Source organism: Schistocerca gregaria, chromosome 5 (genome assembly GCF_023897955.1).
Source record: "Schistocerca gregaria isolate iqSchGreg1 chromosome 5, iqSchGreg1.2, whole genome shotgun sequence".
Lineage (NCBI taxonomy): Eukaryota > Metazoa > Arthropoda > Insecta > Orthoptera > Acrididae > Schistocerca > Schistocerca gregaria.
This window is the reverse complement of record NC_064924.1, coordinates 366,127,076-366,134,281: the sequence shown is the minus strand read 5'-3', so window position 1 is coordinate 366,134,281 and position 7,206 is coordinate 366,127,076. Positions and strand designations below refer to the sequence as shown.

The window sequence follows — 7,206 nt, the reverse complement described above, 5'->3', positions numbered from 1 at the left end:
ATCTTTCGTGAGTTGACATTAAAATAATACCTAAGTGGTTCATCTTCTCTGTCCTTGGTAGCCACGTTATTTGAATGTTCTCCATACGTGGTCCGACAGGTAAAATTTTCGATTTGTGTTCCTTGAGTTTGGCTCCAGAAGAAGTGGCGTAATCACGGATTATTTGTTGAACGATTTGAATTTCTGATTGCGTGTTAACTATTACACTGATGCCATCAGCATAAGCGTGACACACCGTTTTTGTACCCAATTACTGTAGACCTTGTAATTGTGATGGAGGTTTAACAGTAATGGATTACGGCGATTGCGTGCAGTGTCATAGAAATGGGGCAGCCTTGTCTCACTGACTGCTTGATCGGGACTGGTGAACTTAGCTGACCATTAATTTTGATTAGAGAGGAAGTTCCGACTACACATTTGCGTATGATCTGATTAAATGGGCACTGAATCGAATCCGTTGCATTATAGTTAATAGAAAGTGGTGGTTGATGCGGTCAAATGCCTTATTGAAGTCTAAAAACATGAGACCAACATTGCATTTACACAGCCACGACAAATAAATAATATCCCGATATTCACATAATGCATGACATAGATCTGCCTGGGACAGCACTCATCTAATAAGGGCCAAATACCTTCGGCGGTACCGTTTTCATTCTACTATTTATGAGTCGGGCGAAGATTTTGTAGTCTAAATTGAGCAGAGTTAGTGGTCGAAAATCTTTCAGCGTAGTGCTACGTGGTTTTTTGGGGGTCAGGACAATCAGTCCCTTCGTAAACTGCACGTCTCCCAATAATTTATTGCATATTTTGGTGAACTCTGGTCCTATGACGCGCCAAAATCAAGCATAAAATTCTGTGGGTAGGCCATCTAAACCAGCCGATTTCTTTGTACGAGAATCTCTGATTATGGCACATACTTCTTCCTCGGGTATGTTGCCTACAAAGTCGGCGTTGTCAGTCGGATGGATCGTGGATTGAATGCAGGATGAAAGCGGCTCACTTGCAGTGTTAAACCACGTAGTTTTTTACTGTGACATGTTGATCGTATTCGTTCCCCTCTTCATCACTGAGAGTATGGAGTAACTTTTGTTTACCTCTCTTGGCTTCGAGGATCACGTAATATACGGACGTATTCTCCTGCGTCAGTTCTATCGGAGGACGTGCTCGAACTTTTTTTCCCTCTAGAGATTGTCGTACCAACGCTGTTATTCTTGCTTTAGTGCAGTTTATTCTAGAGCTGTTGACGTATTCTCCTGCGTCAGTTCAATCGGAGGACGCGCTCGAACTTTTTTTCCCTGTAGAAATTGTCGTAACAACGCTGTTATTCTTGCTTTAGTGCGTTTTATTCTAGAGCTGTTAGCTTCTAATCCCATGGTGGCATCACATAGTTCCCGGAGGCAAAGAAAGTGATACTCCAAGGTGCGTTTTCGCCAGTACGCTTTCATGCGACCATATGGTGCGATGCTTGTTTTCACGTGCGGTTTTGCAAACTGTAGCCACCACATGATGCGTGTTGGATATCTGGATTGTGTCCGAAGGCATTGCTGCCATGTATCATGGATCTCCTGTTTCAGTTCTGTGTCCTCCAAAAGTGACATGTCTAACTGCCATAAGTCCCTTCCCAGGAATGTTTTTTGTTTAGTGTGCTGCGCGATTATATGAAATGCACAGTGATCCGAGAACTAAGAGGCCAAATTTCGCGGTCAATTACATTATGGATAAAGCCTTTCGTTACATACAGCTTGTCTATTCTGCTTGCCGAATTACTGGGTACGTAGGTATATCCTCAAGTGTGCGGACGAAGACGCCACCAAGTATCTATCATATCTAGTCTATTAGTTAACAACAGCTCCTCGCAAAAGTTGAAGTTCGTGACTTGATCTTCTGGACGCAACACGCAGTTAATATTTCCGCCCAAAATTATGTGCAAACGAGGATCCGTTATTAATGGGACAATTTCGTCCCGGAACAGTTTGCTCCTTGCTCGTTTTCCGATGGATCCTGAGGTAGCATATACATTACCAAAAAAAAAAAAAAAAAAGGTAGCTCGTTTTGTATTATCACGTTATAGGGGAGAGAGTGTGGCAGATATGATACACGAGTTGGGATGGAAGTCATTACAGCATAGACGTTTTTCGTCGCGGCGAGACCTTTTTACGAAATTTCAGTCACCAACTTTCCCTTTCGAATGCAAAAATATTTTGTTGAGCCCAACCTACATAGGAAGGAATGATCATCAAAATAAAATAAGAGAAATCAGAGCTCGAACAGAAAGGTTTAGGTGTTCGTTTTTCCCGCTCGCTGTTCGGGAGTGGAATAGTAGAGAGATAGTATGATCGTGGTTCAATGAACCCTCTGCCAAGCACTTAAATGTGAATTGCAGAGTAGTCAGGTAGATGTAGAACAAGAAGTAGATCGTATATTTGGCAGCCATGGCTCGACCAGAGTCAAGTGGAGCTTGTGCTGTACATGGTATGCCGTGTTTGAACAATATTCCCGTTCCACAATCATTGCCTATGTTTAAGATTGCCTCATATCCATAAACAACCGCCATTTTCGTCGTAACTGCCTCTTGTATCATCGCTATGTTAAAGTCGGCGGCACACAGATTGTAACTTTACGTCAGAAACTATTCTGTTTACGTTGAGCGTGGCGATTTAAGTACGCCTGTGTCATTCGGCAGTCCTACTAATCGCATTCAGTGTCATCAGACCATGCAGTCCCTTTATCAGTGTACATTGGTCAACCGTTTTCGTTGGTTCTCCAACTGGAGGGGCGATGTTCATTTGTACGTCCTCATTCGTGTTTGGGATGTCTGGTTTTCCGACGTCTACCACGTCATGCTTTCTGCTTAGAACTGTTTTGAGAATTTTTTTGATACGTGAGAGTTTTTGTTCCAGTTCTTGAATCTCTTCAGGGCTCTTTTTTCGTGTTTGCTGTTTAGGTTTCACCAGCTGCTGTGTGATGATGTCTTTCTCAGTATTCTTCAAATATTCTGAGGGAGTCTTGTTTCGAGCCAAAATGTAACCCGTGCTCTTAGTGAATGATGGTGTCAATAGAAAAATCGGTTCAGTATGTGGTTGCTCATTCAGGGCTGGTTCTTGCATAATGTCATTCTCAACAGCAGAGGAATCGGAGAATTTGCGACGGTTGCCAATATCTTTCGGGGTCTGCTGTGTTGAAATTGTTACAGCTGCCACGATTTCCTTAGGTGTCAGAGGTGGCAATCTGGGCTTCTGTTAGGATTTGATGGTTGTCCGTGTTCACATTAGGGCTTGGGGTCAGGACTTGGCCACGGGCAGCCGTAGCGTAAGTCGCTGGCAGCGCAGTCACGGCCGGCGGTCTCGGCGCCTCGCCAGCCGGCAGCTGCGCAACTCGCCGCTGTAAACACTCAGCGCGGGCGTGGCCGGGAGAGTCGAACGCCGCGCCCGTCCTCGGCTGGCCGTCGTATGTAACGATGCCGCGGTATCCACAGACACTGATGTACGACGGTACATGCTTGTGCAAGTCGACCTTTGTCTCACTCCGCTGAGCACTTGAAATATGCGCGCGTGGGACCACCGTTCGGCAACATTACTGAGAACTTTCCCGTACGGCGCTATCTCTGCGGTTTTCTGTTCCACTGGTACTTAGAATGGCAGTTCGAATATCCTGATCAAAATGGCTTTGAGCACTATGGGACTTAACTGCTGTGGTCATGACTCCCCTAGAACTCAGAACTACTTAAACTTAACTAATCAAAGGACATCACACACATCCATGACCGAGGCAGGATTCGAACCTGCGACCGTAGCGGTCGCGCGGTTCCAGACTGGAGCGCCTAGAATCGCTCGACCACTCCGGCCGGCGAATATCCTGATAGTCCGTATTCCAAACCCTGCATGTGTTATGATGACTTCGCCTACGTTCCATCACAATGTTTAAACTTCATTATTCCTCCGCAAGACTCAACTATTTTGTCGCATAAGTCGGCATTCTTCAATTTGACTAATACAGCGCTGCTCACTATCAAAAGGTGTATTCCAATGACATCCTCTGAATTAAGTTTCACTTCGTATTCCAACCAATTTTCGATGTCGTGTAATTTAGGTCGGGCGTAATTTCCATCAAACAATTTCAAAGTATCTGTTCAAGTGGGCCATCAAGGTATCATATTTCAAATTTCAAAAAACGTAAAATTTCTGCAATGCTGGAAGAAGCACTGTGACTTACCACACCGGAGCACAGCAGATCGCGGTGCACGAAACTCGGCACACTCCCGCACAACACGGCTGACGTGGCGAGACTGACGCCTCAGACCGCGCGGCTAACCCTCGCGTCTTGCGTGTAGGGGTGGGAAGATGCACACATGTGTTGATCCCTGCGCCTTATAGAATAACGAGATCATTCAGGGAATGCCACCAAAACATTCTTACTAAACGTCTTCCCTCGGAAAAGGCCACGTCGAGTAGCGATATTGCCATGCAAACGCCTGTCTTCGTCGCCAATGAACAACAGTCAACAAGGGTGAATGACCCGGACCAGTGGAGGGCCGTACACAGCAACTTTGACTTAACTGTCGTTGAGGAGACCCTGTTCGTAGTGCCTTGGTTCATCTGAGCAGGCAGTTGCTCAACAGTTGCACATCTATTCACACGTAGCACATCTCCACAGCCGACGTTCATCCTTGTCAAATATGGCCCGTGGTGCACAACGGTTGCCTCCGTGCCAGCTTTGGATACCAACATTTTGCCGTCAACGGTATTCTTTAACCGCGGCGGCACGAGAACAATTGATAAACTCAGCCGTTTCAGAATTACTTCCACACTTGGCCTGAAAGGCAATGACTGTGTCGTTTTGGACGTAAGATAAACCGCTCGGTTTCTGAATTATGACAACGACTGTACTCTTTTCTGCGTTCCCTCGACACACTTTATTTACCCTCCACTGTCAGTACTGCCATCTGACGTCTCTGAGTGATTATTGCACGTTGAAATCAATGGTCATACTAATGTGACTGGACCGTGTATTTTTTCCACTCACCCATCCATCCACATGCATACACACACACACACACACACACACACACACACACACACACACACACACACACACACAAACACACATGTTCCTGAAATTCAAGCCTAAACATGATCGTGAACCCTCAAACGACTAGTCCCAATGCTAGTTTCACGTCTAAACACATGGAGCTGAAAAACAGAATGCTAAATAGGCAGCTAAACTTCATGTTTAGGTCTAGTTGAGGCGATGTGGTAAAACTAAGCTGATCATGCTTATAGCTGTACAAAATAAATATTGGTTATAATACTGTGCTAATCAGGCAAGCACACAAACAAACAGGAAGTGTAAATTAATTACAGCTATGGAAGAAAGTAACTAAAATAATTTTTTTGGTCTACATTTGGTATAAGGCACAATGAAGACTCAAATTATAAAGGGTGGTCCATTGATAGCGACCGGGCCAAATATCTCACGAAATAAGCATCAAATGAAGAAACTACAAAGAACGAAACTCGTCTAGCTTGAAGGGGGAAACCAGATGGTTGGCCCGCTAGATGGCGCTGACATAGGTTCAAATGCTTCAAATGGCTCTGAGCACTATGGGACTTAACTGCTGAGGTCATCAGTCCTCTAGAACTTAGGACTACTAAAACCTAACTAACCTAAGGACATCACACACGTCCATGCCCGAGGCAGGATTCGAACCTGCGACCGCAGCGGTCCCGCGGTTCCAGACTGTAGCGCCTAGAACCGCTCGGCCACCCGGGCTGGCACTGACATAGGTCAAAAGAATATCAACTACATTTCTTTAAATATGAACCCCCATTTTTGATTTCATATTTGTGTAGTACGTAAAGAAATATGAACGTTCTAGTTGGGCCACTTTTTTCGCTTTGAGATAGATGGCGCTGTAATAGTACGTAACATTCCGCCAGTGCGGACGGTATTTGCTTCGTGATACAACACCAGTGATAAAATGGACCGTTTACCATTTGCGGAAAAGGTCGATATCGTGTTGATGTATGCCTATTGTGATCAAAATGCCCAACTGGCGTGTGTTATGTATGCTGCTCGGTATCCTGGACGACATCATCCAAGTGCCTGGACCGTTCGCCGGATAGTTAGGTTATTTAAGGAAACAGCAAGCGTCAACCACGACTTGCTACAAACGATGATGCCCAAGTAGGTGTTTTAGCTGCTGTCGTGGCTAATGCGCACATCAGTAGCACACAAACTGCGCGTGAATCGGGAATCTCAAAAACGTCGGTGTTGAGAATGCTACATCTACATCGATTGCACCTGTACCACATTTCTATGCAATAGGAATTGCATGGCGACGACTGTGAACGTCGTGTACATTTCTGCCACTAGGCACAAGAGAAATTACGGGACGATGACAGATTTTTTTGCACGCGTTCTACTTATCGACGAAGCGACATTCACCAACAGCGGTAACGTAAACCGGCATAATATGCACTATTGCTCAACGGAAAATCCACGATGGCTGCTACAAGTGGAACATCAGCGACCTTGGCGGGTTAATGTATGGGGCGGCGTTATGGGAGGAAGGCTAATTGGCCCCCATTTTATCGATGGCAATCTAAATGGTGCAATGTATGCTGATTTCCTACGTAATCTTCGACTGATGTTACTAAAAGATGTTTCACTGCATGACAGAATCGCAATGTACTTTTAACGTGATGGATGTCCGGCACATAGCTCGCGTGCGGTTGAAGCAGTTTTCAATAGCACATTTCATGACAGGTGGATTGGTCGTCGAAGCACCATACCATGACTCACACGTTCACCGTATCTGACGTCCTCGGATTTCTTTCTGTGGGAAAAGTTGAAAGATATTTGCTATCGTGATCCACCAACAACGCCTGACAACATGTGTTAGCGCATTGTCAATACATATGCGAACGTTATGGAAGGCAAACTACTCGCTGTTGAGAGGAAGTCGTTACGCGTATTGCCAAATACATTGAGATTGACGGACTTCATTTTGAGCATTTATTGCATTAATGTGGTGTAACAGCCTGCGTTCCAGGGAGTGATAAGTTCACAAAGGTACATGTATCACATTGGAACAACCGAAATAAAATGTTCAAACGTATCTACGTTCTGTATTTTAATTTAAAAAGCTACATGCTACCAACTGTTCGTTTAAAATTGTGAGCCTTATGTTTGTGACTATTACAG

General features: G+C 44.9%; 1 non-coding gene across 1 annotated transcript; it reads right to left on the bottom strand.

The window, feature by feature from the left end:
* Window positions 1–5,688: 5,688 nt before the first annotated feature.
* Trnas-gga (transfer RNA serine (anticodon GGA)) lies at window positions 5,689–5,772 on the bottom strand. The gene is given in 2 exon segments: window positions 5,689–5,723; window positions 5,733–5,772. It is a non-coding gene; the product is annotated as a tRNA-Ser (tRNA).
* Between the last annotated feature and the right edge of the window lie 1,434 nt (window positions 5,773–7,206).